General features: G+C 42.4%; 1 long non-coding RNA gene across 1 annotated transcript; it reads right to left on the bottom strand.

Annotated features, from left to right (window-relative positions):
• Positions 1-4,232: 4,232 nt before the first annotated feature.
• On the bottom strand, positions 4,233-15,028 carry LOC308616480. Its single transcript, XR_014015722.1, has 2 exons — positions 14,973-15,028; positions 4,233-4,558 (listed from the first exon to the last, which is right to left on the bottom strand). It is a non-coding gene; the product is annotated as an uncharacterized lncRNA (long non-coding RNA).
• Positions 15,029-22,166: the final 7,138 nt, after the last annotated feature.

Consider the following 22,166-nt stretch of genomic DNA (forward strand, 5'->3'; position numbering starts at 1 on the left):
ACGATAAAATGGCCATACTGGGTAAGACTCACACGGTTCATTACAGCCTAATGGAAGACTCCTGTCCTTCTTCGTGCCAATCTCAAATAATCCAGACTGTATTCTACAAATACACTAGAAAACCTTTAAGGCTCTGCAGCCATTACTTGTTCTAAATTATTTTAAGAGATATATTAAATTCTTTTGCTTACATTTATGTTTTTAAAAATAGAACATGAATTCATTCCCTTGTAAAAGACTTGAATGACAGGGAAACATACAGAGTAAACCACTGAAGTTGCCTTCACCTCCTTATCTCACTCCCCACCCCCACTGACAGCACAAATAACTGTGTGTTTCTCTGAAGCAATTTATATTTTATGCCTGTACCATGTTTTGGGTTGCTGGACTCCTTCTAGATCAAAGATTTCATGATTTTACAATTAGGAAGGGGCCATTAGATATATTCATTCATCTAATAAATAATTACTGGGGATCTACTCTGGGCTAGGAGAATATAGAGGTGGATTAAACATACAGTACTGCCTTCTCTTGCTATTAACATCGGGATTCCAAGAACTCTGTTTCGAAAGGGCATTTGGGAGGGGGCCCTGGGATGTAAGCTAGATGTCAGGAAGCTGGAGGGTAGATGGGAAGGAGGACTGAAAGCTGTACTGTTGTGGTTTTGTGAAATTTAGCTGCGAAAGAAATGTTGTGATGAGGTAATAGCTTACAGAAGTAGTGGGGGCAAAAGGAAAGATTCGTTTCAACATGGGAAGAAGCTGTAAATTCATGTAAGAAGTATTTTGGAACACCTACCATGGCCAGGCACCGGGCTTACCTTCCATAGGAGTATGTGTCACCCGTGTCCACTCAATAAGCATGCAATGAGCTCCTTCACATTTGGCTGGACACTGTGGGTGTATAAGCGTGTGTAAAATAACCACTGCCCATTTACGAGCACCACTACCACATTTGAAGCAAAAGTGCAGAGAAGAGTTGATTCATGGGGCCAGTTCTAGGAAAATGCTAGGAGGACGACTATGTGACAAAGTAGGGAGATTTATTTTGGACCAGTGGGAGGACATCTTTTCTTCTCATTGGAGGGAATGGGCAGTTAGTATAAATTTCTATAAAATAATTTGGAAAAATATATCACAAGCCTTTAAAATGTCCATGCCCTTGGGAATTCCCTGGTGGTCCAGTAGTTAGGACTCTGCGCTCTCACTGCTGAGGACCCAGGTTCAGGGAATCCCTGGTCAGGGAACTAGAATCCCACAAGCTGCTCAACACAACCCCCCAAAAAACAAGTCCATACCCTTTGACCCACTAATTCCTCTTCTAGAAGTCTTCTCTAAGGAAATCATCAGTACGTGGTAAAAAATGAGAAGCATAGTGGTAGTTATAGAATATGGACTCTCAGTTCAAATCCTGGCCACTCCACTAACTAATTACATTACCTTGAGCAAATTCCTTAACTTTACTCTCTTCAATTTAAAATAGGGATAATAGTATTTATCTATAAGATTATTGTGAGGCTTAAGTGAACTGATATGTCAAACATTTGAAACTTGGTAAGCACGAAAATATAAAGATTTATCATTAAAGCAAAAGAAAATGGAGATATCAAAAATCTCTAGCAATAGTACATGGTTTATATAAGCAGAGGACAGCCAGGCAAAGTGTGTCAGAAACTGCTAGTTGACCCTCAATATCTGTCTTCTCCTTCTAAAGTAGAAGAAACCCTGGATTTTAGTTGGGCATATAATCATCTAGAATAAAAACTATGATTCCCATCCTTCCTTGAAACTGGTTATGGCCATATGACTAGATCTGGCCAATGGAATATGAGAAGTGATGGGCATACTTTCTGGGTTGTGTCCTTAAAGATGAGAGGCATGCTTCCCCACCTTTTTTCCTCCCCTTTTTGATTTTCACATAAACATGGTGGTGAGACATCTTGGACCATGCAGACAAGGACTACACCTCGGGATGGCAGAGCAATTCAATAAAAGAGTCTGAGCCTCTGACAACTTCACAGGGCTTCACACCAGCTCAGAATGCCACAACTGAGACATAGATTTCTACTTTGTTTAAGCCACTATTGTTCCATGTCTCTTTCACAACAGCCAAACCTACTTCCTATTAGCAGAAGGAAATAGTATGCAACTATTTAAAATGATGCTTTAAGAAGCAGTTTGAGAAAAAAAAATGTCATGAAGAACCTAGGGGTAAAACAGGAATAAAGACACAGACTTACTTGAGAATGGATTTGTGGATATGGGGAGGGGGAGGGGTAAGCTGTGACAAAGCGAGAGAGAGGCATGGACATATATACACTACCAAACGTAAGGTAGGTAGATAGTGGGAAGCAGCCGCATAGCACAGGGAGATCAGCTCAGTGCTTTGTGACCGCCTGGAGGGGTGGGATAGGGAGGGTGGGAGGGAGGGAGACACAAGAGGGAAGGGATATGGGAACAGATGTATATGTATGACTGATTCACTTTGTTATAAATCAGAAACTAATAAAAAATAAAAAAAGATTAAAAAAATAAGCAGTTTGAATGTCACGAAAGAATGTTTATCATACATTAGGTGGAAAAAAACTGGATATTAAATTATACATATATATATATATATATGACTGATATGATCTCATCAATTTTTTTTAATAATTCATGGTTAAAATCACTGGAAGGAACTATGCCAAAATAGAATTATGTTTGGATATTTTTCTTCTACTTCTCTATACTCTCCCAAATTTTCTGCACTGCACATCCAATATGTTGATAATCAAGAGAAGATACAATATAAAATTCTAGCCATCTATATTTCAAGACAAAGTTGCCCCAGTTGACAGGAATACCCCTTCTCCTTCTGCACTCATGGGTCATTTTGTTCCTGCCCCAGTTAGATTGTAAGCAAGTACTGTGTCTTGTATAATTCTGTGTTGCACAAAATTTCACCTCTAGTAGACACTAAATAAGTATTTCATGGATAAAACATCACGATTAGAAAGGCAGACATGTTTATACAGCTAACAGAGAAAGGCATAGATGTTTATACAGCTACATACAGCTAACTTAAAGCAATAACTTGGCTGCTTTATTTATACACTCCCTGTATTACAAGCAAATTAGTCACAATTCCTTGCATATAGTTTATCCTCCAATATTATACTTAAGAACAATACAAAATTTACTATAACTGCATTTGAGTTTTACACATATTTTTAAATATGTATCACCACCCTATTAAGCATATATTATTATCACCATTTTACAGATTTCAAAACTGAAGCTCAGATAGGTTATTTGCCCCAGATCACAGAACTAGGAAGTGACAGGGCTAAGAGTGTAACCTTGATCCTCCTGACTTTACAACATTATCCTGCCCAAAATATTTATATTTGTATGTATTATCCTACCTAAGACACATGCACACACACACAATTTTAATCCTCAAAGTAATCTACATAAGTATTTTTAGTGTGCTAATAATATATTTCCTTTTTTATTAACTAGTTTTTAATTGAAAAAGAAATACATGCCCCAGTCTAATCATGACAAAAACGTCAGACAAATTCCAATTAAGAGACGTTCTACTGACTATTAGCCAGTACTGACCAGTACTCTTGAAAGGTCATCAAAAACAAGTCTGAGAAACTGTTTCAGCCAAGATGAGCCCAAGGAGACATGACAATTAAATGTAATGTGGTGTTCTGTGTGGCATCTTGGAACAGAAAAAGGACAGTAGGTAAAAACTAAGGAAATTTGAGTAAAGTATGGAGTTTACTTAATAATAATGTATCAATATGGATTCACTGTGACAAATTGTGAAAAATGAAATGTACTAATGTAAGATGCTAATCATAGGGGAAACTGGGTTTAGGTATATGGGAACTCTCTGTATGATATTGGCAATTTTTCTGTAAGTCTAAAACTATCCTAAAATTAAAAGTTTATTTTTTAAAAAAGAAATAAATGCATTTGAAAAAATTCAAATAGAATCAGAGTATATAAAATGAACAGTAAGTCTGCCTCTTACTTTAGACACTTACTCTCTTGGTTCCCCTTCCAAGAAGCAAACATTGCTGCCAATTTCTTGTGTCTCCTTCTCTACAAGCACATACAGGTATGGACATATTTTTCAGTAGAGAGACCTATGTTCATGACTTAAGAATCTAACTCCCTAGGTTCAAGTTAAGTGTATCAGTTTCCTACGTATGACAGGTGTAACAAATTACCACAAGCTTGAGGGCTTATAACAATGAGATTTATTTTCTCACAGTTCTGGAGGTGAGATATCCAAATCAGCATCACTGAGTCAATATCAAGGGGTCAGCAGAGGCTCTAGAGGAGATTCTCTTCCTTGCCTCTTCTAGCTTCTGCTGGCTGTCAGCATTCCTTGGCTTGTGACCACACCCCTCCAATCTCTGCCTCCGTGGTCACATTGCCTTCTCTTCTTCCTTATATGTCGTCTCCCTTTATTTCCCTCTTAAAAGGATTACACTGTGATTATGTAGGGCCCATTGGATAATTCAGGATAATTCCTCCATCTCAAGTTTCTTAACTCACACCTGCAAAGAATTTTTTGAAATAGGGAAACATTTACATGTTCCAGGGACTAGGACATGATATCTTTGAGAGCTATTATTTAGCCCACTACAGTTATTTATTTATTTATTTATTTATTTTTATTTATTTTTTGCGGTACGCGGACCTCTCACCGTTGTGGCCTCTCCCGTGGCGGAGCACAGGCTCCGGATGCGCAGGCTCAGCGGCCATGGCTCACGGGCCCAGCCGTTTCGCAGCATGTGGGATCTTCCCGGACAGAGGCACGAACCCGTGTCCCCTACATCGGCAGGCAGACTCTCAACCACTGCGCCACCAGGGAAGCCCCGAAGTAATTTATTTTTTTAATTGAAGTTTGCACTCACAAATTAATGACAAGTACAAGAACGAAACTGCTGTCTACACCTATTCATGTTAATAAAACTGACATTCTGTTGACTCTCTAACATAACTCATCACTTTCCTTCTAAGTGACATAATTGTATTCCCTTAGGTCATCCTAAAAGATGTGGAATGGTCTCAGGTAATATGCAGCTGGTCATTTAAATTCAGTGCCTCAAGATATTGTTTTTCATTTTCCTTTCTGTCTTCCCTTTATCAAGGGTAACTTAACTCCCCGTGCTACCAGCCCCTTCTATCCTGTTGCATCAGTTTTCAACTGTGGTTTTCTAGCCTCACTGTCAGAGCAATATGGTGAAAGATCTTCAGCATTTGATGCAAGACTGTGCTCCCTTGCTGTCCTCATGCCCCAACAAGCTGGCTCTGTGGCCCTGTGTGAGAACAGGGCTGCCTGACTGGGGAACATTTGGCGGTCCCTGAAGTCGCAAAGATTCTGACTTTAAAAGAAATCTGTAGGGCTTTACCTGTGAAGCAGAGGAACTCTGGAAAACTCTGTACTCTGTTGGGATCACTAGGACAGTGAGGAAGGTAGGAAGGTGGTATACGGTCCAGGAGGAGGAAAAAACAGAAACAAAAATCTCAGCCTCTACTGACCTATCACCCTCTCCAGACACATTTGCTCCAATCCAAAAGGTCAGACCCTCCAGAAACAGCCTGGAGCATCTTGCCTGCAAAATATACAGCACAGAGACCTGGTACTTTTTGTTCTCATATGACGAAGCGTTGAAAATCATGGTTCATACTGAGCCTGTCAGGAGAGGTTGAGTTCAAAACTTAGCACTTTCCTACATCTTAGGCTCTTAATCATCTGTACCAGTATTTTTTTTTTTTTTTTTACTGCAGGGAAGGAAGCAGTTAAATTTCAATATGAAACAACAGCTCCCAGGACTCTCATCTACCACCAGTAATTCCTGCTCAGAGAAAGGATTAAAAAATATGTAAAGTCTAACCCCAATTCCCTATAGCCCGCCTGCTAGTTCCTTTCTGTAGCCAGCATCATATTTACCAATATATTTTAAACCAAACATGAAAAAGTCAAGAATACCAATAACTTTGTTATTTGGAGTGCTGACAAAGGATATAATGGAGCTATTAGGCACCATGTCTGTCCGGGCTCATTACACAAATATGCCCATCCTCTGGGAGGACTGCGGTAATGTATCTAGGGCGCTTCGCACAGCGCCTGACAAGTGGTAAAGGCTTGATAAACAGCAGCTCTCGCTATTATTAGCACCACAGTGGGGCCCGCATGGAAACTGCATCCAGTGTCAGGCGAAGGGAGGAGAAGTGAGGAGGAACGTGCAGTAAGAGGTGGGGAGGGAGAGAAAGGGGAGAGACCAGGAGAGACCAAGAGTCAGACAGACAAGTTTTCCAAGTTTTCCTCGGGATAGCTTCTACCCTAGGTGCACCATCCAAAACGACCTTTTCCTAAATTTGATTATTAGATGCTGCCAATTGAGCCAAAATTTTATGCTTTTTATTTATGAAAAACATTTTCCCAAGATTGAAAATTCAGTGAGCTATATTTAGGTGGTTTTTGTTTTTGTTGAGGGCGGAGGGTGGTTTGTGTGTTTGTTTCACAAAAATGAAAAACCCAGGTGATCATTTTTCATACCTACTCAGTCCCGAGATTAAATCCTGGTGGGTTATCGTTTCATTGATCATTGTCTATCTGGAATATCTGGAAAAAGTGCCTGATTGGGTAAAGCTCCCCTTTTCTGACCCAGGCAACCAAGACCTCCTTGATCCACATAGTTGAATAGGCGACATTGGCATCATCCCCTCTGCGCTTTCAATGTAGAGACATAAAATACACGGCTGACACCATCCCCAGTCTCTCGATGGGGACAGGGACATCAGTGTTACTATTCTGTATACTAATTTGTGTTCTGTATTAGTCCGTGGAGGATTTGAAGAGCTTTTCACCAAAACCCGTACAATAACATTGTGATGTAATAAAAGTTAGAATAAAGAATCAGTAGCAGAGACAATATAAATAAAAATAGAAAGTCGAGACTGAGGAAAGCCCATGACAGCTTATATAGGGCCTATAATTGTGCCTCAAATTTAGCTTGAGAGAGAAGTTTCCAGGCGGCCAGAGCAGCAACATAGGAGCCGGGGCCCATGAGGCCAACCTCAGGCCCAGAGAGGAGGGAATGTCAGGGGCCGCTGGAATTACAAAGAGAATTGCAGGCAAGGGTGAGGCTGACGGGCCTGCCAGTCTGGACGGGGGGCAACCAGTGAGCCAGAGATGCCCAACTTTGTTTGCATTTTTGCAACCTCACTCCACGCCCATTCCTATTTAGTGTGGCCCCAGGGAAGCACAGATTATGAGTTTTCAGTCAAGGACCCAGTGTGCAGATAATTCAAGATGCTGGTTAAAAGTGGATCCAGGGCTTCTCTTGTGGCGCAGTGGTTGAGAGTCCGCCTGCCGATGCAGGGGACGCGGGTTTGTGTCCCGGTCCGGGAGGATCCCACATGCCGCGGAGTGGCTGGGCCCGTGAGCCATGGCCGCTGAGCCTGCGCGTCCGGAGCCTGTGCTCCACAAAGGGAGAGGCCACAACAGTGAGAGGCCCAATTAGCTAAAAAAAACATAAAATAAAAATAAATAAAAAAAATAAAATACTGAATGCTGAACTTCCCTGGTGGTGCCCTGGATAAGAAGCCACCTGCCAAGGCAGGGGACACGGGTGCGAGCCCTGGTCTGGGAAGATCCCACATGCTGCGGAACAACTAAGCCCGTGAGCCACAACGACTGAGCCTGCACTCTAGAGCCCACAAGCCACAACTACTGAAGCCTGCGCACCGCAATGAAGAGTAGACCCTGCTCGCCACAACCAGAGAAAGCCCGCGCGCAGCAACGAAGACCCAACGCAGCCAAAAATAAATAACATTAAACCTTAAAAAAAAAAAACAAACACTGAATGCTGGGTCCCACACATAGAGATTTCTGATTTAATTACTCTGGGGACAGTTCATAAACCAGGAATTTTTCAAACTCCCCAGATAATTCTAATGTGCTGAGTTTAAGAATTGCTGTCGTAGAGGGTGTGATAGATTTCTCTCCAGAATAGAAGCATAACAAGCAGTAGTAGAGAAGCTACACCTGAACCTTGCTTGCTCCTCATGTAAACTATTGGCACAGGACAGTGGGCTCCTAAGCCCCTATATTGATCAGGGTTTACTTGCAAAGAACAGAATCCATTGTAGCTGGTTTAAGCAGGAAAAATACTTATTACAAGCTTACTGTAAAAGCTTACTGAATCATTGGGAAAGCGGAAGAAAGAGCTTCCATGACAAGCTTTCAAGAACAAAAAGTCTCAGTGCAGAAATGGGTCACCAAAGGAGCTTCTGCCTCTTCTGTGGTCAGGAAGAGGCTGGCTCCAGAATTGTGGCAGGAAGCTGCTACAATGAGGAACCTGCCACATCAGGAAGTTGCACCATCCCTGCTCTGATACACACCAGCAGGGAGGCCTCATGCTCTGCCTTTTAGTACTCAAACCAACTGAGTTCCTAGACACTGGTATCTATGTTAATGCTGCCTCAGGGGGAAAAAAATCCCTCCATGCCTTAACTTATTAGAAAAAAAAGCAAGTACAGCAAAAATACAGCCTCCATTCCACTCTGCCTTCCAAATCTTGCACAAATGTATTTGATTGGCCCAGCCTAACAAATTCCAAAACCTTAGCTGCAAGAGAGTCCAGGTAAAAGAAAAAAACAGAAACTTCTTTTTTTTTAACTTTCTAACTTCTGCAGATTGGGAAAGTTCACAGAAGAAAACTTGAATGGATATTGAGCACCAATCCACCATAAATGCCATAGAAGCTTCCTCTGGCTATTCAACATCCATACTTACCTTCTCTCCATATTTAAACTTCCAAACAATAACATAATTGTCCCTGTACCAAAAAATCCAAAAAACAAAAAACAAATGTACTCACCTCCCCTCAAAAGGGAACACCCAAAGTTCCATAAGTCTCTGTATCTATCTTTGGGTGATATTTATTCCTTCTCTAGTTCAGTAACAATTCCATCATGATATTCCATGCTATATAAATTAACTTGTAAAATTAACCACTATCAGTAGACCATTTATAAAGTTTTGAGAAAAATGGAAAGGGAGGAGGGAAAATGGTTAATGTATATAAAAGCACATAACGGAACAAGGAAGAATTCATTTGTGGTCATGATAGTTCCAGAGGCAGCTGGAAGTCTACAGTTGGTATTTACAACTTATTTCCTCCACAGCCTGTTATAAGTTACTCTTGTCCTCAGCCAGCATAACAGCTGGGCCAAGTTATTTAGCTGGTAGAGTGACACGGATCTTCATTCTTAGTGGATCTAAACCCTCAGGGATCCTGACTATACTAGATTTCTGTAACCTTCCACTAAAAGTTATTGTTAAATATATAAATTAAATTAAAATGCATATTGAATATATAATTTAATTTAACTTTTACCCACTGGGCATGGCACTTCTGTGAAGTGTCCCAGAGGATCTTCCAGATTCCAAAAATACCTCTCCCTGCTCCCATAGTAAAGCAGCAACACTATTTCCTCTTGATAACTGGGCTGAAACACTCCTTTGACATAGTACTGACCCCTCTTTTGCCTGTTGGTTCATTTGCACATGGTGGCCAAAATGGTGAATAGCAATCTCAAGTTCCAATTTAACAGAACAAATTGATATCACGTGCTTCCTGATGTTTTGACTGAGAAGGATACAACATTAGTTATGTAGTAACCCTGATGAAAATGCATAACCTGAATCTAATCATGAGGAAACAATCCATCAGACTGAGGAAGGAGGCTTACAGACATCCAAAAAACAGGTCAATGTGTCCAATTTATTTTTCAGCATCTTCTCCTCAAAATATGCCCTATTTTGAACAAACATGTGGTTACACATATCTTCCTACTTTGTACCCATCCTAAGAGTTCCATTTGCACACCTCTACCCCAGTCTGATACCAGTCCTCCAATCTTTTTCCTTCCAAATCTCTGGCCACCCAGCTAATCCAGAGCCCATTAGCCATTACCAATGAATCTGTGTTGACCTGGACATCTGAACATCTTTATTTTCAAGCAACATTGACAAGTTCTTCCCACAGAGAGATTTTCTTTCCTTACTGTTTTTCAAGGTCACTGCTGAGTGAGGCTGTAATGTTACAGAAGCTGATTTTCAGCTGACACAAGCACATCATATGGATGCATTCATAAACCAGGCTTGACTTTTTTCTTTCTAGGGTAACTTCTTCATTGGGCTCACCCCAAGGATCTACAGGTATTGATTGAGGGAGAGGGCGATGCAGCAGTAGGTGATGCCCTGGCAGTGTGAGAACTTTGTTCATGCAATGTACTCATCCTTCAAGACCACATAATCATAAAGTGTTGGAGAATGAAGAAGGAGAAGACCCATTCCTATAGCTTGGTTAATCAGATAACACCCAGCCCATGACAGACAGCTCAGGTCACATGGTCACTTGACCATGAGAAGCAAGCCAGGCCTATTTCTCAAAGAGAGAGTAATCAATTGACAAATACAGGATAACTTTGCTCCAAACTCTAGGGATGTGTACTGTATCACTCCTGTAGAGGCTCCATACTCCTATAGGTTCCATGCACCATCCTCATCTGATAAAGACACTCCAGTCATGTGAGATAGTTGAAAATATATATATTGGTCTCTGCCCTGGGTTCCTGGCACAGAGCTCCTAAAACCCTTGTAGCTTCCTAAGTGATAAGAACACTAAGATCATCTCGTGTTCTAGTATTTATATCTGACCCAGCCCTTGACCCAGGGCTCCTAAAGCCTTGTCAATTCCTAAGTAGTAAGAGCAGTAGGAGCATCTTTTGTTCTAATGAGGCAACTCTGGGTGGGCTTCTGATGGCTCTTGGATGAGGGCCAGTCACCACAAAGACCAAGCCATGATTAGAAGCTTGGAATTTTCAGCACCTCTCCCCCTCCAACACTTCTCCAAAATGGGGAGGGGGGCTGGAAATGGAGTTAATAATTGATTGTGCCTATGTGAGGAAACCTCCAAAAATCCCAATAGTACAAGGTTCAGAGAGCTCCCGGGTTGATGAACACACACACACACACACACACACACACACACACACCCTGGAAGAATGACGCACCCTAATTCCAGTGCCAGAGCTTATGTCCCCGAGGTCCTCTCCTGAGGACCCTCCCAGACCTCCTCCTATGTATCTCTTCATCTGGGTGTTCATCTGTATCCTTTAATAAACTGGTAGTCATTAAGTGTTTTCCTGAGTTCTGTGAGATGCTCAAGCAAATTAATCAAACCCAAGGGGGTGGTTTTGGAGCCTCTGATCTATAGCCCGTTGGTCAGAAGCACAGGTGTTAACTGGCATCTGAAGTGGGGAGGGGTCTTATGGAACTGAGATAGTGTAAGAATTGAGTTAAATTGTAGGATACGCAGCTGGTGTTGAAGAGAATTGATTGGTGTGGGGGAAACTCCCATCCATTTGGTGATGAGAAGTGTCAGAATTGAAGTGTCTATGTAAAAGAAAAGGAAACTCTCAGGGAAGAAACACACAGTCAGGAAGAACTGGGGTTTTCCCTAAGCAGTAGAAAAAAACTGAATTTTTTCCTTTACAAGTCACCCCTAGATCGACTGGATTATTAGGCCAAGTGGCAGCCTGCTTCTATTCCTTTTTATGCTCTGGGCCCCCTATAAAGCGGGCAGCTTAAGGTTACTCAGTAAATGAGTCCAGGTAGCACATGCAGACGTGGTCAGTGTGCTGTCTCCAAAAGCCAAAAGAAAGCTGCCAAGCTTGAGCCTCTTTCTTAGCAGAAGGTACAACAGTTAGTCTTTCACTTTGGATGGGATATCTCAAAATGCTCCAGACTATTGGTCTTCCATAAACTTTACTGAAGTAACAGACCCTTGTATTTTTATGATCTTTTAAATATCCTGTCATGTATACATCTTACCAAGAACACATGCTACTTCTTTTTCACCAGGCTCAAGTGAATGATGTCATCAACACAGTGGACCTGTATGATGTTCCATAGCATGGTGTGATGATCAACTTCCCTGAAAACTAAAATATGTCTGAGCATCTGATACATGACCTAGCCCAGAGATAAACAGGGAAAGTATACTATTATCTCTGTGAGGTAAAATATAACTGAATCTAGTGTTCTCTACCAACTAGAGGGAAAAAATAGTATTTGCTAAATGTATAGGTCCCTTCCAGGTGCTAGAAATTATGTTAAATTGACATGTTGAACAACAAATACAATTGGAATCACCAACTGATTAAGTTTACAGTAATCCACTGTCATTCTCCAAGACCCATAGTTTTCTTGTATATCTACTATGAGTTAAATGTAGATATGAGAAGAATCATCATCCCTGCACTATTTTAAGCCTTCTATGATGACACTAATCTCTGTGATTTCCTCAAGATAGATTGCAGTGTTTTTTTGGGGTGGGGTTGGTTTGGTTTACTATTTTGATGGGTAGGGGTTACTCCGGCTTCCACTGGACACTTCATAGTTAATAGCTTTTACTCCACAAAACCAACGTGGCTACTCTTTAGTTGCTGAAATGTATACTCCAACTACACATTTAAGAGTAAGGGAAATAATTACAAGAGGGCTTCACAAATTCAGTGGGACCACTGAGAGACAAGCTCAGACCCAAATTTCGTTTATCACCTCTAAAGGACCACAGTAGTATTTGGAGTCTTAGGTGATTCATGTTAATGAAAGCTAGAATCCAATCAGCCCTCATCAGTTTTGGTGGTTCTCTTTTCCTAGTGCAGAGTTAACTTATTAAATAGCTACAGGTTTCTTTGAGGAAGAATAGGAGAAATATTTATGGTACATTTTCTTGATAGGATCTCAGGGCTCTGGTTTCCCCTTCATTCAGTGGCTTTAGGTTTATAAACTGGACTGGAAATTGTGAAGGCCTATGACTTTCCAGATGCACAGTATTTTTGATTATATATATCAACAAGTGGATTCTGATAGAACGGCCATCTCTTCATTCCTAGAAGGCAGATGGTCAATTAACTACCAGCAAAGATCAGATTGCTGCTCTGGCTGCGCTGCTAGAAGATGTTTCCACCTTGCTTCTAACATTTAAGTATTGCTACTTGTTCTCTGCCTCTCCAGGTTCTCAGCAGACCCACTGCAATCAAAATGTCCATTTCAAAAGCAGCATCTCTCACCTTCCTGACTTACAGATGACTTCACTGCAACACTTCTCAAGGATGTACTTCTCACAGTTTTGTTTCTCAGTGCCCTGGTGAAAAGTCAGTCCCCTGGCCGTCTTAGTGAGTTACTGGATTATATGTGAAATACCTACCCCGATAGTCCTTTCTCCTAAGTGTTTGGATTCCTCCCCCTACGTTATACCACAGGTTTCTGATACCTCAATTTCCTTTGACTAGGCCACCACTGAGTCCCATTTCCAGTCAATCAGTCAGGCCAAGAGTTACAACCATTCCCAGCTGCTCCAACTAGAACAATCCAGAATCTCTAGAAAATGCAACCACAGCAATAAAGTAAGCCAGATTTAAAATTATGTTTCTTATTTTCTAGCCTAGATTCTCATAATTTATTCCCACATATATTCCCTAGGTTTTTGCTGGTATAAGTGAGAAAATCTTGCCATTCCCTAGGTGTGTAAACTTTTGCCTCCTAAGATAGACATTGTACTTGTTCTGAATTCATGATGGCATTTGACTCTAGTAATAGATCTAGACCAATGAGTGATAGGAATTGTGGTAAGAGGAAAACTGGCATCTCCTTGCAAGGGAACTCCTTCAGCAAGGTCATTACAGAGTCTCTAAGAAAGGCTGGACCAGCCTCATCAAACATCATTGCCAGAGGAAATGCTTCTACTGGCAACAGAGGTTCAATGGAGTTTTGGAGATCTTTGTACTCAGGTTCAGTTGAACCCACCCAATGGTCCCAATTCATATGGTCTCACTCTCTCCCAATCAATACTCAAACTTTCGCATAAGAGACCTAGTGATTCTGTGAGTTCAGATTATCTTTTAATCATCAACCCACAGGATCAGACTGCATTTGATGTTAGAATGTATCAGCCCTGCAGCTACATGAAATAAATGATTCTTCTAGAAATTCACAGGCACTTCTTGTCCTCTGATCATGCCTTACGACAGTAACTTTACAATCCTAAGCAGATCATTTTTTCTTAAAGTTTTCTAATGTAGGTGAAAACAGCCACCCAGCTCCACAGTGCTTGTATGCCTCAGTCTCACCATAGTGGTCAGCAGGCACCCAGCGCACCAAACAAAGCCTTGCCTGCACTGTACACTTCATTCCAAGTGACCCATATATTAAGTAACAATTTCACAACTCCATGTCACGCACTGCCAGTATTCCATATTCTAATGCTAATGTCATTGTTGCTCCTCTCAAACCTAATCAAGTCAGAAAAAACAAATCCAGATTTCCAATTTCTTTAGAGTCTGTTGCCTGTAACTCTCCTCTACCAGTCACAGCCATGGGCAGGGTTTAATTGCAGAGAACACAAGCCATCCTAGCAAATTGAAGCACGGAAGTGTTTATCATAGGGCATTAAAAAGCTCACTGAGGGGCTTCCCTGGTGGCTCAGTGGTTGAGAGTCCACCTGCCAATGCAGGGGATGCGGGTTCGTGCCCCGGTCCGGGAAGATCCCACATGCCGCGGAGCGGCTGGGCCCGTGAGCCTTGGCTGCTGAGCCTGCGCGTCTGGAATCTGTGCTCCGCAACGGGAGAGGCCACAACAGTGAGAGGCCCGCGTACCGAAAAAAAAAAAAAAAGACTGAGGTTGAGATTTCAGAAATGACTCCCCAGACCATGTAGCCAAACTGGGTCACCAAGGGAGCTCTTGGTTATCCCAAGATTAGGAACCTGCCACCTTCTACACAGTATGACAGTCAAAGTCAGGAAGCCACCGCAATGTGGTGGCAATGTGGTGGCCCTCAGGGACAGGAAGCTGGCTCCCCACCAAACCAGACATGCTTTAATCCTCACCTGCAGGATAGGGTCCCTGTGACCTGGCTCTTGTCACCCACAAACTTCTGCTAATGCTGCCGCAGAAAATGCAAATGCCTCTACAAGCAGACTTTTAAAAGAAAAAGCAGAAGCAGCAAAGGCATGGCCTCTGCTCATTTCTGCCTTCCAAACCTTACACTAGTTCAAAGTAATGGCTGGACTTAAATCACATCCAGAGTACATCCTGAGGTCAGGGGAGTCTGGGAAATGGGGTGTTTGGCTCTCCAGCCACTACAGTGCAGGAAGTGGCAGAAGGCAGGTGGGGTGGACACTGGGGGCAGATCTACCAAACCCATCACAAAACCCCAATCCTGAGTTCTAGTCTTAAGCTCTGACAAAGAACCTATGTAGATGTAACTCTATTTGCAACCAATGAGTCCTCCACTGACATTTCCTTATATTCCTCACATACCTGTATAATCCCTGACAGTTAAGAGGTAAACTATAAATTCCAATTGATTGAATGATTGGCTTAGAATATGTGACAATAGAGAAAGGCATTTATTTTTATTTTTCTGACTCATTGCTAGAAGTCACTGGGAAATGGCTTGTCCCTACAGCTGCAGCACAAAATATTTGCTGTTTATCTTAATGAGATCCCAGAGGGTCTTCTGAATCATCTGAGTAACAATAAGTTATATTCGGTAGCATTGTAGATTCAAGTACATTGTACAATACACTCATTTCTGGAAACTGATATAGGGAACCAAAACGCCCCTTTTTTTTCCATTCGCTTCAGAAAACAGAGAGCTTACTGTCTTAAGGAAAAGCACACTTTCATAGCCTCTTGCCTTGAAGTCAATAATGTGCCTTCCAGAAGAGTCCCAGTAGGCATAAGCAGTCAGTCTATCTTCCCCAAGCTATCTCCTTTCTTATCTGCAATTCTGTTGTCTTGAAACTCCTCAAGTCTCTGGAGTAATCATTGTGCCTGAAACAGAGAACATCTTTGTGTTTCTCAGAGGAACAACTGACCGTCCTTCAAATACTGCTCTCAGCACCAGGACCTATTGGTTTGGATGTATAAATCCCCATGTCACACAGTGTATCAAGTACTGGCCAGAACCCACACCTCGCACAGCCCACCAGCCTGCTCAGAATTTGGGAGAGCAAGGATCATCCTGTCCTTCCCCTGCCTTCAGTCAGAACTTTGCAAAATCACTCCTGACCTACAGGAACCCCACGGTGACTCGGAAATGATATGAGATACTAAACAGCCATTTTCTTCTCAAGTATCCCCTGTTACTTCCTAAGCTACTGATTGGAAGAGAAACGTAACTAATGAAAGGTGGAAAGGTTTTGTCTCTGAAGCACCCAGGAGACCTCGCCAAGGCCCATAAAGGCCCAAGAAAATGATACTGTGTTTACTAAAAAGTGAAGGATTTAGGAGGCCGCCCTCACCCAGCAAGGTGGCACACATTGACAAGAGCAGACCAGATCTCTCTCCGTGAACAAAAAAGAAAGGAAATGGAGATAAGTATTCTAGTAATTCAATAGCTCCCCTTCCTCCTAAATCACTGGAATAATTGCCTCATTATTATTGCTTAGTAAAACTAATTATTGCTTAGTAGCTGCTCTGGCTTGGACCTTAAGAGACTTCTTCATGGTGGAGGGGTCTCCCATCTCCACATTCCTACTGTAAACTTCATGTTCCTGGGCAACGTACATAAAACCACCCTCCACTTTCTCTCCTTAAATACACTCAAATCCAAACTTTCCTGTCTAACCCAAAATTCTCGACTCTTGTCTATCAAGTAGCATCAGGACCCAGGGGCTCTTGGCTAGGATGGAGGTTTATGGCTCCAAAGGAAGGTATTTAATATGCTATTATTTTTAAAAGGAATCATGGACATTTAGACGCCATTTCTACTCTTTTTTATTCTTAAAAAGGGAAGAAGTGAGTAAGAGAAACCCCTCAGCGTCTTGTGCTAGAATCCTTTCCGGCTCTCAAGGCAAGCCCAGCTGTGTCTTGTTGTTTTGTTACATCTGCCTGTCATGTCTTTCAAATACTTCCCCTAACATGCACCAATGGAGGTTTCTGCACATTCTTGCTTTCCTGACCTAATTTGTGCCTTGCATTCATTCTCTCTCTTAAAACTGTCTAACCCCAAGCACACACATGCACACATACACACACACACACAGAGGGATCCTTTGTCATGACCCCCAAATAGTCATAAAGAGAAATGACTTCAGAGCTAAATTGTGTCAATTCCATTGTAGCTCCACAATATAAAAACTGCTGAGGAAGTTCTATGCTTCAATTTCTTAATCCATAAGGACAATAATAGCATTTACCAGAAAAAGTTGTTTTTGAAGGTCCAATTATGAATGTTAATCAAGTGCTTAGAAAAAATGTCTGGCCTAAGGTGGTACTCAACGCATATTAGCTCTTATCGTTATGGGACATGGCATCTGAATAGTGTATTAAATAAGTGTATCCCCTTCCTGTCCTAACAAACAATGAAGCACTGGATTCTGGCCATACCTACATCCCCCTTCAGAGGAAAGTTGTCATGAGCAGTTCTTTCTGCATGAAGGTACCACAGCTAGGGAATTCCCTGGAGGTCCAGTGGTTAGGATTCCATGCTTTCACTGTCGCGGGCTCGGGTTCATCCCTGGTTGGAGAACTAAGATCCCACAAGCCACGTGGCGTGACCAAAAAAAAGAGAGATACTATAGCTAATGGTTACTGAGTCAAAAATGAGTGCCCAGGCCAAAGGCAATACATGTGTATGTAAGATGAACATGAGTAAGACCTGTTGCCCAGGAGATAACTTGACTTGAGATGCTCCCTACATGGAGCACTCCATATTGGGTGGTGACAACCCAGCCTGATGAGAACTTCTCTCTCTGAAACTTGGGATATAAAAGCACACAGGAAAGAAAGCAATAGGGATCTATTTGGAAGCAGTTGAAAAGATGACCGGATCACTAATGGGGTGATTATATTCTGAATGGCAATGATTCACTAAGTTATCCATGAAGCCAGCTGAACACTGAAGCCTGGGAAGCAGAAGATCTAGGGATGGCATATGTGCTGAGATAATTTCCCACATTTTTTTCCTTATGGTGCATGCTTGTCTTAAAACCTACCTCCTAAGCAGTGATTTTCAAACTTTAGTGTTAATAAGAGCCTGTGAGGGCTTCCCTGTGGCGCAGTGGTTGAGAGTCCGCCTGCCGATGCAGGGGACACGGGTTTGTGTCCCGGTCCGGGAAGATCCCACATGCTGCGGAGCGGCTGGGCCCGTGAGCCATGGCCGCTGAGCCTGCGCGTCCGGAGCCTGTGCTCCGCAACAGGAGAGGCCGCAACAGTGAGAGGCCCGTGTACCACAAAAAAAAAAAAAAAAAAAAAAAGCCTGTGAAATGTGTTAAAATGTAGAATCTGGGCCCTCTCCCCAGGATTCTGGTTCAGTAGGATTGGAGTGGGGCCTCAGATAGGGCCGCTCTTTGTGGCCACACAAGTTATCCCTTGCACTCCTCTGGGGACACATTCATATTGACTATGATGTGTGTGCCTCCTGAGAGCTGTGCAGTGCACAACCTGCCCAGCTAAACATGGCAGCTATCCATAATTCTCATAGAAGTGGTTCCAAGTTCACACTAAGAAATATAATATTAAAGGTAACTTGGATATGTTCCCTTTTTGCTACCTAGAAGAATCCAGCAAATACTAGTTCCCTGCTGATCCACCCCAAGTCCTAGTTACTGTTCATATCTACTGGGTATCTACAGTTGGGAAGGGCTGAAGCAGAGGGAAAAGGACAGGCAGAGAAAGAACCAGTGCATTCGTGTTTTGTTACATACAGGAAGCTTCAACAAGAGGCTTGATGTCTAGTCAAAATAGATGTCCCTTCTGAGTGCCACTGGCTGTGAAACGATTGGAATGAAACCAAATACAAGGAGTGCAAAATGAATTGCTTATGAAAACCTTACAACACCCCAAGGCACTAGCATCGTGCTCCCAGCTCCCTGCCCCTCATTAAAGATGTTGCTTTCCAGACCCATTAAGTGGTGAGGGTCTCAATATAGTTAGGAAATAGACTCCACAGGCCCCTGAAAGGATAACTGTGCTTCTGGAGAAAGGATTTATCATCTGTCAAGTGAGTTCAAGTCGATGGTTTTTTGTGGGGTTTTTTGTTTTTTTTTTTCTTTTTGGGGGAAGATTTTAATGAGCCCAGTTAGGTGCTGATTGGATAATAAAGAATTAGAAGACTCCATCCCAAGCTTCCCAAGGAGACTGAGGGGAAGAGGGACACAGTTCAAAGATACAAAGAAATTGGAGGACAAGGAAGAGAATATATCATCAAGTGCTAAGTTACTGACTGTCCATGCAATTGGAGTTCAGGAAACCAAGAGACCAGTGAGGCTACAAACGCCACAGGGAGGTCACTGAAGAATACTCCAGTGGCTACTTTCATAAACAGTGAAAATATCTGAGGTTTGAGGGAAGAAACAGACTTGCTCCTTTTCCTGTTGACTGGCATTTCCTTTGATCCCAGCATGGGGCCTGGTCATGCTCACTTCACATACTCTGGAGCTTTTTACTCCCATTTTCCTGAGCACATCTGACTTCTGCTACATGCTTGCCTGAGCTTCTCAGACACTTGGCCTAGGACACCTACAAGAACAACTCAGCACTTGTGCAAACCTGGCAGTGTGAGGGAGTTAACATCTGGGGCTGATCCTTGGCCGGCTAGGGATGGGAGCTTGTGGGCCCCACTTGTGTCCCCTGAGTGCACAATTCTGAGACGCATTCCTCACGGCTCTCAGATGGTCCCAGAAAGATCAGGCCCCAGTTTCCCACAGCTGGGACTTGATTGTGAACTTCGTAGGAATTGTCTCCCCTTCTTTCTCTGTTTCCCCTCTTTCTAGTCCCCTAGTCCCATTCCCTGAGGTCACTTCCCAAACTACCTGCATACAAGCCCTTGTCTCTGGCTCTACCTTCTGGAATGAAGCCTGGCTAAGACAAGCTCTGAGAAAGATGATTTCTGATTCTGGAATTCAAATATTTTATGCTTGGCTGGCAAAGAACTCTGACACAGGGCTCCTCCCCTAAGCACACTCATCTCAGGACAGTTCAAACCAAAATACATGGTCTGCTTGATTTGAGGTTTTGCTAAAACTGAGATGTATTTCATGAAGGCCCAGAATATGAGGAAAAGGAGCAGGCTCAGGATTTTATACTTCTGAAGTTCCTATTATGTTCCTATTATGTGCTGTACATATTTGCATATTACTAACCGTTACATAAGTCTAATGAGGTAGGTAGAATCATCCCTCTTTTAGAGATGAGGAAACTGTGGCTCAAAGAGAGCAGGAAGTGACAGAATCAGGATTTGAGTTCAAGTCCAGGGCCTTCCAAATCCATAGCTTGCCCATTTACCTGATGCTTTCTCCCACACACTATTTTATGCATGGGGTTAGGTGCCTTTCTCTCAAGTGTATCAGTGCTCTTCATTAATTCTTGTTTTCAGGTTTGGAACCAGAAATCAGTGATCTGCAGCAACTAGTTGGCATTTTAATCTCTCCAGGTTGAGGGATGGAGGTGGCCCTTTAAGCAACAGTGAAAGCTCAGAATTCTAGGAAGCTGCTCACATCTGTGTGCTACACCCAGGCATTGAACACCAGCCTCAGTTTGGCTCTAGAAATGCAAGGCAGCTCTCTGGCTGGTAATGAACACAGAACACGTGTCAGGCCTATCATGGCCCGGAGCTCAATGCTGAGCACACAGTAGGTACACAAGAAACATTTGCCAAATTACCTATAAGCTGTCAGAGCCAAAGCTCCATTTTCCTCCAAGCACCTGCTGAAGGTAATCCACTGTGGGCCACCTAACACATTTCTGTGTCATCCACATGTGCCCACTTGTACCTTCTACACATGAGCCCCCAGAATAATAAGGATCTAAATAAAGACATTTATTAAAGTCACACAGTAGCATTCTGAGATTGAGAAACTCCCACCCGCCTCTCTTGTGCTCACATAGCTTCTGGAGGTTTATAACTCACAGGCCTTTGAGCCGTCACCATTTATAGCGTTTCTACAGGATTAACTAGCTCCCCACTGCTTTATGTCATCCTCTGTGCTTTTCCTGACTTTGTGTTTATTTACTAATTGGCTGACTCTGGTTGTTTCTTATTGATTTCCAAGCCAACCCAGAAAAAGTGATTCAAGTGCAGTGTATTGAAAACTCGGGTCTAGATCCTCACACTGCTTCTTTGGCCACGGTGACCCTGACACATCTCTGGGAATATCTGCTCTCGCCTTGCGTCTCCCAGCCTTGGTGAAGAAGGACTCAGAAACACTAAACCCCCTAGAGTCAGCAATGCCACATTCATTTATTTGTACTTAGTGAGATATTAATGAGATACAACAACATTATTTCTACACAAGAAAAGTAGGCACTTTAATAACCGTAGTCGATTTTCTTGAGCACTTGGATGCCATGTAATTAGGACTCTCTATGCAGTGTCTCTCAAACTGTGGTCCTTCAACCAGCAGCATCAGAATTCCCTAGAATAATTGTTCAGGATATAGCTTCCTGGGCTCCATCTCAGACTTAATGAATCAGAATTTGAGTTTTTTGTTTTTTACAAGGTAACGGTCAACAAGGAGATTCTCATCACACTAAAGTTTAAGATCCCCTGTGTATGGAGACCTGCATAGTCCTAAGTGCCAAGCAAAAATTTCATTGGTGCACATCACCTCTGCCTTGTCGAGCTCAGAGCTGTCAGCCCAGTTCTGACACTGTGTCACCTAATAACTCTTTCATTCTATGCACCATTCCATGTATTGGTGGTAGTGAAAAGAAACCAAGAAGAGAAGAAAAAGCAAAGAATTACAATCCAAGAAGTTCACCAATGAGCTGAGGAGGAAATTGACCCAAGAGTAGACTATGACAAGTAAGTCACTCTAAAAACATATGTATTTCAGCTATTTCCCACATCTGTGTATGGCCCTCAGTCGAAATTGGAATCCAATTTTGGTTCCAAAACCACAGTTATCCAAGAATACCTTGGAAGCAGGGAAGAGTTAACCTAATAACCTAATTTTCATTGGGAATGTAGGAGAAATCTGGCTTTATATCAAAGCCATGTGTTGTAATAATAACACTACCACCCTACATTTGAAAAGTAATTTATGGTTTCAAACAGTCTTTCAGGATAATATCTC

This window comes from Mesoplodon bidens, assembly GCF_964165515.1.
Source record: "Mesoplodon bidens genome assembly, chromosome: 4".
NCBI classification, from domain to species: Eukaryota; Metazoa; Chordata; class Mammalia; order Artiodactyla; family Ziphiidae; genus Mesoplodon; species Mesoplodon bidens.